Genomic DNA, 6,999 nt, shown 5'->3' on the forward strand with positions numbered 1-6,999 from the left:
AAGGACTTATTTTTGTTAAAAGGAAAGCCAGCAGGGGATTGTAGACATTCAGTTTAAAGGAAGGGTATGTGGTGGGGAGCCCTAAAATAAACCCAAGTTAAGATTCTTTGACAACCGAATGGCATTATTCTTCTAAGATTCGAACCAACGACCACCCGCTTGTCAATGTGGACTCTGTATCTTTGCAGCTACGGAGCTCCTTAACGGGTGCTTGACTTGATGCAGTTTTATGCATTAGAAATTGGCGTTTGAAGTAGAAAAATTATTTTCTGAATAGCTCTGACGGTTACACAAGTATTTTGGTGAAAGGTACGTATCGTCGGCTGAAGGAAATGCTGGCACAACTCTAAACTACTTTTTCAGGTTTCTGTATCGGACGATATAGAGGTATATACACTCGGTCAGAATGCACTTTTCTGGAGATAAGGCGTCGTACACAAATAACGTAACGCAAGAAGGGAAGGAAAGGAGGTTGAGTTTGCGTTACTTACTGTTACGTATGTAGGAGTGGGGGTTGTTGATACAGTTACGTGACTGTGATTTGCCTTCGTGATCGAAAATTTTTGGGGACTTAGCGTTACGTTATTTTGGGGGCGGGGGAAGTCATATTGAACGTTACTTGTCGTTACATAGGGGGGGGGGGGGGTCGAAAGTCTGTTTTTTTAGCGTTACGTAATTTGTGTACGTCGCTCAAACCCTCTTGCGTTACGATGCGGTTTCCAAAGAATCCGATTGTGGGGAAACTGTGGATGGACTTTTGCTGTTTTCAGGCATACTATTCTATTACCGGAAACACCCGATTTTGCAGTGTAAGTAAATTAGAAAATGATTGCGAGTGATGGATAAAATGATTTTTTTTATTTTGAATAGCTTCATGTGAATTACGAGCTGGATTTGACTTGGCCGCAGCAAACGGGAAGCTGAGACCTATACCTGGTGCACCTCAAGGTTTCCTATGCCGAACTTAAGTGAAACAAACCAGCATGGAAGAGGTTTGTCCTATTTTTGGTTTTTTCTTGTGTGTTTTTGTATGTTATCTTGAGTAAATCCTTATCCAGAGACTGCTTCTGACGTTGTCACTGCTGCTGCTTCTGGACTACTACTGCTGCTGGGATTACTGTTGCTCCTGGGATTACTGTTGTTGGTGGGAGTTTTGATACTGCTGCTGACATTGCTGCCGACCATAAATTGTTTCCTCCAAGCATTTCCGTGGAAACTATTACAGGTTCAGAAAGGTTCAAAGGGATCGGTAGACTTCCTTCAGCGGGAAAGCCAAGGTGAATGTTTTCGTTATGAGAATAAATGCTTATGTTTTTGCTTTATTTTACTTCTTAGACAGATACCAATAGTTCAGCAGTTGCGACATTGATCGGACAAGCAAGCCTACACAACTTAAACGCTGCGTTCGTATACGTGTTTTGTCTTTACCAGGAACAATTCAATTAAGTAATTTAAAAGAAATCAGAAAAAAAAATAATTATATGTTTCCATTAAACTCTACTAGAAATTTGAGAAGTAAATTTTGAAAATATTACTAGTCCATACAAAACAAACATTGTACAATTTTGTAATTTTGTACATGATAAAATGATCAAAATTAAAAAAAATGAATAAAAGCTCAATTTATTGTAAACTTATTTTGAATGATTACAAAACCATTTTCAAAAATTCTAGCCAACAGTAGTGCTTATGTACTTTGCTCGTTTGGTTCAGCGTTTGACGGTTCGTTTCGTTTTTCAGACTCTGCGTCACTCTATTCACTCTGGTTCAGGCCTATTTTTAAAACTGCTCTTTCGGTTATTAATATCTTTCCAAGATTATGCGAATAACAATAATACTGTCAAGCGCTATTTCCACTGCTTCCGGTCCATGGCGAGAATGCAAAAAAAAAAAAAAAAAACAAACAAAAATGTTTCACACACATTCACATCCTGAGAGTAACATCTAAGTTTCTGCCGTGCACTCCCCGGGAAGTACAAAATATCGTCGGCAACGATATTTTTTATTCGCACGGCGGTAACATGGCACTACCCGGACATTGCACGGCGCTTTGGTATAAATACGTTCGAAATAGAGCTTTATTATTAATTAGAGACACCTTACCACTTCGGTGGTCGCGCCTGTGTATGCGAATGACCTACACAATTATAGAAGAGCGGAATTTTTTTATGAATTATGAACTGGAACTATGCTGCTTTACATCCGAAAATCGCAGGTCCAGCGATTCGCTGTAGACTTTGCAGACAAAACAATCAAGGTTCAATTTGTCATGATTATTTTAGCTTTTGTTAAATCTTTTTATTTGTCCTGTATGGACTTTCTAACTGCGATCAGAACCATTGGTCTATTGTAAGATATGCTCGGCTGTCTACTGTATCCCGCACTTACATTATAAGCAATACCGCTACTGAGAACTGGCATGCTCATTATTATTTTATCAGTGCTTGTGTGAACCTATGTGATTTTATCTTTCCTGTTACACGCTTACTGTTCTACTATATCGAGCCTCGTTCCACCTGCCAGATAACACCAATTATAATTCCCTGGAGAAGTTTCGTCGTGCGTCCTTCTGGCCAGTTTTATTAATAAGTGGTACTTATTTATTTTAAGAAGAAATCACGCAAAGGTTTCATAGATTCCAGCATAAGGGGAGGGTAAGTAGTGGATCCTGAGATTCGTGATCTGAGATAAGATTCGAGCCCACGGACATCCGGTCTACCTTGCGGCTACGCAGTTCCTCCTTGTTTAATCCTGATTTGTTTGATCTCGGCTAACTTATTTAAAATTTGAGCATAAAACTTTATCATTTCGGCTCCGATATGACAAAACTTGTACGCCCTGATTACCTGAAGAATGAATAAAAAATTAAAATCATTTTATTCTCCTCATTCATGAACTCAAATACCTGCAATTTTGTGATATTGATACACACCTTTAATTATTCTAGAATGAAAAGAAGTGGCAAACAATGTAAATTGTTTGAACTTTCAGAACAATCAATTGCTTCTAATACACACGCGTTATAATCAGTTCAAAACCGATTTATTACATTATTACATTACAATTACATCAGCATTAATAATTAGTTGACCGTTCCCGGCGATGCTCGGGATAGATTCAAAAAAAAGAATCACCTTTTTATATTTCTCTGTCCCATTAGCACAACTCACGTCAGAAATATTACGTCACATTTCACCTCTGATAGTTCCATCGTCATTTTAAATGTAACATCATTTCAACATCATCATCATTTTCATTATTATCACATTATTAAAACGCACAGAGCTGAAATACTCATATTCAGTTTAATTTTGCGATTAGGGCTGTTCTACAGAAACTGGAAGTCGCCATTTTGGACTTCAAAAAGACGTCTGGGGTTCCACTTTTGAAGGTATTGAAATTATTGGTCAAATACCACTTTAGGCTATATTCTTGACACCGGAGTCGTCATCTTGGAGTTCAAAATTACTATTAGGAATGATTTCTGGCCTCTGGGCATAATCCTGTTTCTGAAAATCCTAAGATTGGATTGTATTTGACCACCTTGGGATGTTCGCCAGAATCCGGAAATTACCATCACAAAATTAAATATGGCAGCTGGAGTTGATATGGGATGACCATTTAGGGTTGTATTTTTAAGTTTAGGTCTAATAATCTGTAAGATGAATCACGATTGCTACAATGTTTGTAGTTACATATTTGATGAAACTAGCTTCATGTGTCTGACATTGGCGGCACACATTTATTTGTCACATATTATCCAACTGAAAATCAAAAACAATGACTTGCGACATTAGATTTTTTGACCTTATAAAAAAACACATGAATTCGAAAATCCGCGTGAAAAAATTCGTGAAGAATCGCGAAAAAAAACCTGATCGGTGCGTATATATTCAAAAACATCACTTCGCGCGCACGTTTGAAACAAACGTATTGATGTGATTAAAATTTATCAATTTTGGGGCTACTAACATTCATGATTTTACATGTCTACGCAGTTTTAAGAAAAATATCTCATATTTTATTTATTTATTCAATCTGATTCAATCTTTATTCAATATTTGCAACATATTTCCATATATTCTTCATTTGCCAGATATCCTCAAATTCCATTCCTAAGCATAATCGAACATTTTAATATAACAAAGCACGCGAAATTCAAAGCAAAAGTCATCGCTTTAAATTTTGCGTTAGAGGCAAATTACGCAATAAATTTCATCATTATAAATGTTTCATGTAGTGACTAATATTTCAATTTTTAGTAATCAGGTACCTGTTGTTTCTCTTCAAATGTCTTTTCTAAACATCAACAGACACTTATTGAAAAAAATCACATATCATCGCTTTGAATTTTGATTTAGAGGTAGATTGAGCATTAAAAGTCATTTATCACAAAACTACGTGAAACATGCGTGAAACATAATTCTCCTCAAATATCCCTCCGAACATTTTAATGTAGAAAAAAACACATATCATCTTTATCTCTATGAACTTTGATTTTAAGGAAAATTGAGCATAAAAAGACATGATTTTGCATGATAGGCTCAGTAAAAAAAAGGAAATACCAAAACTTTCCCACACATGTCTATCCGAAACAATAACAAACATTTTATTATAGAAAAAAAACACATATCATCGCTTCAGATTTTGATTTAGAGGTAAATCAAGCATGAAAAGTCATGGTTTTTCATGTTTTTCGAAGTCTTGTGAATTATATCTTCAGTAATGAAATACCTATTATTTCTCCTCAAATGTCTCGTTTGAATATCAATATGAAAAAAAACACATGTAATCGCTTTGAATTTCGAATTATAGGGTGAATATTGAAGGTTGAACGAATAAAAGTCAGGTTTCATTTATGTTTTACATTATGTGAAGGATCTCACAGTTTTCATTATTAAGAAACCCTAAATGTTTCACAAATATATTGCTTCGAACTCCACGAATATTTTATTGCAATAAAACGTACATGTGACCGCTTACTTTCTTGATTTAAAACGATTTAAAATTATGGTGCTTATTGTGCACCTCAGTAACAGCGGTAATAATATCAATAAAATCTGCGTTACGTAAATCTATTTTTATATAGTGGATAAAAATAATTAATCATGCACCATCCTATAAATGAAGCGCTCTAATCTAATACTGCGCTATCAAAATAATCAAAATAAAGCAACCTGCACATCGCCGTTGTTGCATCGCACACAATGAAGTTTTAATCGCACAGCCCCGCCACCACGTTTTACGTTATGTGAATGATATTACCATTTTTATTATTAAGAAACTCTAAATGTTTTACAAATATATTGCTATATAAATATATCTACGAATATTTTCTGCAATAAAACGTACATGTAACCGCTTACTTTTATGGTTCAGAACGATTTAAAATAATTACCATTACCATTGCACCTCAGAAATGGCGGGAATGATATCAATAAGATCTGCGTTACGGAATTCCATTTCAACATAGGAGATAAAAATAATTAATCATGAATCATCGTATGAATGAAGCCCTTTAATTCAATACTGCGCTATCAAAATAATCAAAACAAAGCAATATGTACACCGCCGCTGCTGTTTCGCACACTACTAGATATAAATTGCACAGCTTTTTATTATTAAGAAACCCTAAATGTTTCAAAAATATATTGCTTCGAACTCTACGAATATTTTCTTGCAATAAAACGTACATGTCACCGCTTACTTTCTTGATTTAGAACGATTTAAAACGACGGTGCTTATTGCGCACCTCATAAACGGCGAAAATAACATCAATAAAATCTGCGTTACGTAAATCTATTTCTATATAGTGGATAAAAATAATTAATCATTAACCATCCTATAAATGAAGCGCTCTAATCCAATACTTCGCTATCAAAATAATCAAAACAAAGCAACCTGCACATCGCCGTTGTTGCATCGCACACAATAAGGTTTGAATCGCACAGCCCCGCCACCACGTTTTACGTTATGTGAATGGTATCATAATTTTTATTATTAAGAAACCCTAAATGTTTCATAAATATATTGCTTCGAACTCTACAAATATTTTCTTGCAATAAAACGTACATGACACCGCATACTTTCTTGATTTAAAACGATTTAAAATGATGGTGCTTATTGTGCACCTCAGTAACGGCGGGAATAATATCAATGGAATCGTTACGTAAATCCATTTGTATATAGTGGATAAAAATAATAAATCATGCACCATCCTAAAATAAATGAAGCGCTCTAATCCTAAACTAAATGGGTATGCAAAGGAGTAGGTAAACTATGCGTCACTGGTACGCTTGGAGAATTTTGTTTTGAATTTTGTCTACCTTGCCTTGCCTTAACAATTGCTAAACGGGCTGGGCATTGATAAAAATTCGATATATGGTTGCCGTTACAATTCGCACAGCGAAAATTTTTACTCTCTTTCACAGGACATGTGTCCTTTTTGTGAGAAGAGTCTCCTCAAATGAGGCATTTGAGTTCTCTTCTCAGGTGTCTGTTTGCAGATTTCCCCGCCACCTTTAAAAAAAAAAAATCCATGTTACAAAACTTTGAACCATGGCCATAACGTTGGCAAAACCGGCATTGGGTGATATCCTTTTCACCTCCGCCAAACTTTCGATATAATTCCCATTTTACACGCACGTTATATAAAGCATGTGCTTTTTCAAAAAATTTTAAGTTATTAACCTCACTGCGGTTAAAATGAATTAAATAATTAACAAGGGAAATTCCAGTTCGCTGACTGTTTTCGCCTCGTGATTTTTGTTTCATCAGAATTACTTGGGTAGGGGCTATACCAAGTAATTCTGTCAAAGTAATTTTCCTCGCACCTTCGGATGGAAGGAGGAGAGGAAATATGCAGACTACTGCATACCAGGAGAAGTGTAAGTAGTGTAAGTATGACAGTAGAAAGAGACAAATCGAAAATTAAATAATTACAGATTCAAAAAGAGATGCAAAAGATTAGAGAATAAAGCAGATGAGAAAGTGACGGGA

At 35.5% G+C, this 6,999-nt stretch overlaps 1 long non-coding RNA gene across 2 annotated transcripts; it reads left to right on the forward strand.

Annotated features, from left to right (window-relative positions):
* The first annotated feature begins 664 nt into the window (after positions 1-664).
* On the forward strand, positions 665-1,384 carry LOC129732801 (uncharacterized). Of its 2 annotated transcripts, XR_008729355.1 has the most exons (4): positions 665-809; positions 871-992; positions 1,059-1,277; positions 1,336-1,384. It is a non-coding gene; the product is annotated as an uncharacterized LOC129732801 (long non-coding RNA). The 2 variants fall into 2 exon arrangements; XR_008729354.1 differs by having other exon boundaries at positions 665-992.
* The last annotated feature ends 5,615 nt before the right edge of the window (positions 1,385-6,999 follow it).

Source organism: Wyeomyia smithii, chromosome 3 (assembly GCF_029784165.1).
Source record: "Wyeomyia smithii strain HCP4-BCI-WySm-NY-G18 chromosome 3, ASM2978416v1, whole genome shotgun sequence".
NCBI lineage: Eukaryota > Metazoa > Arthropoda > Insecta > Diptera > Culicidae > Wyeomyia > Wyeomyia smithii.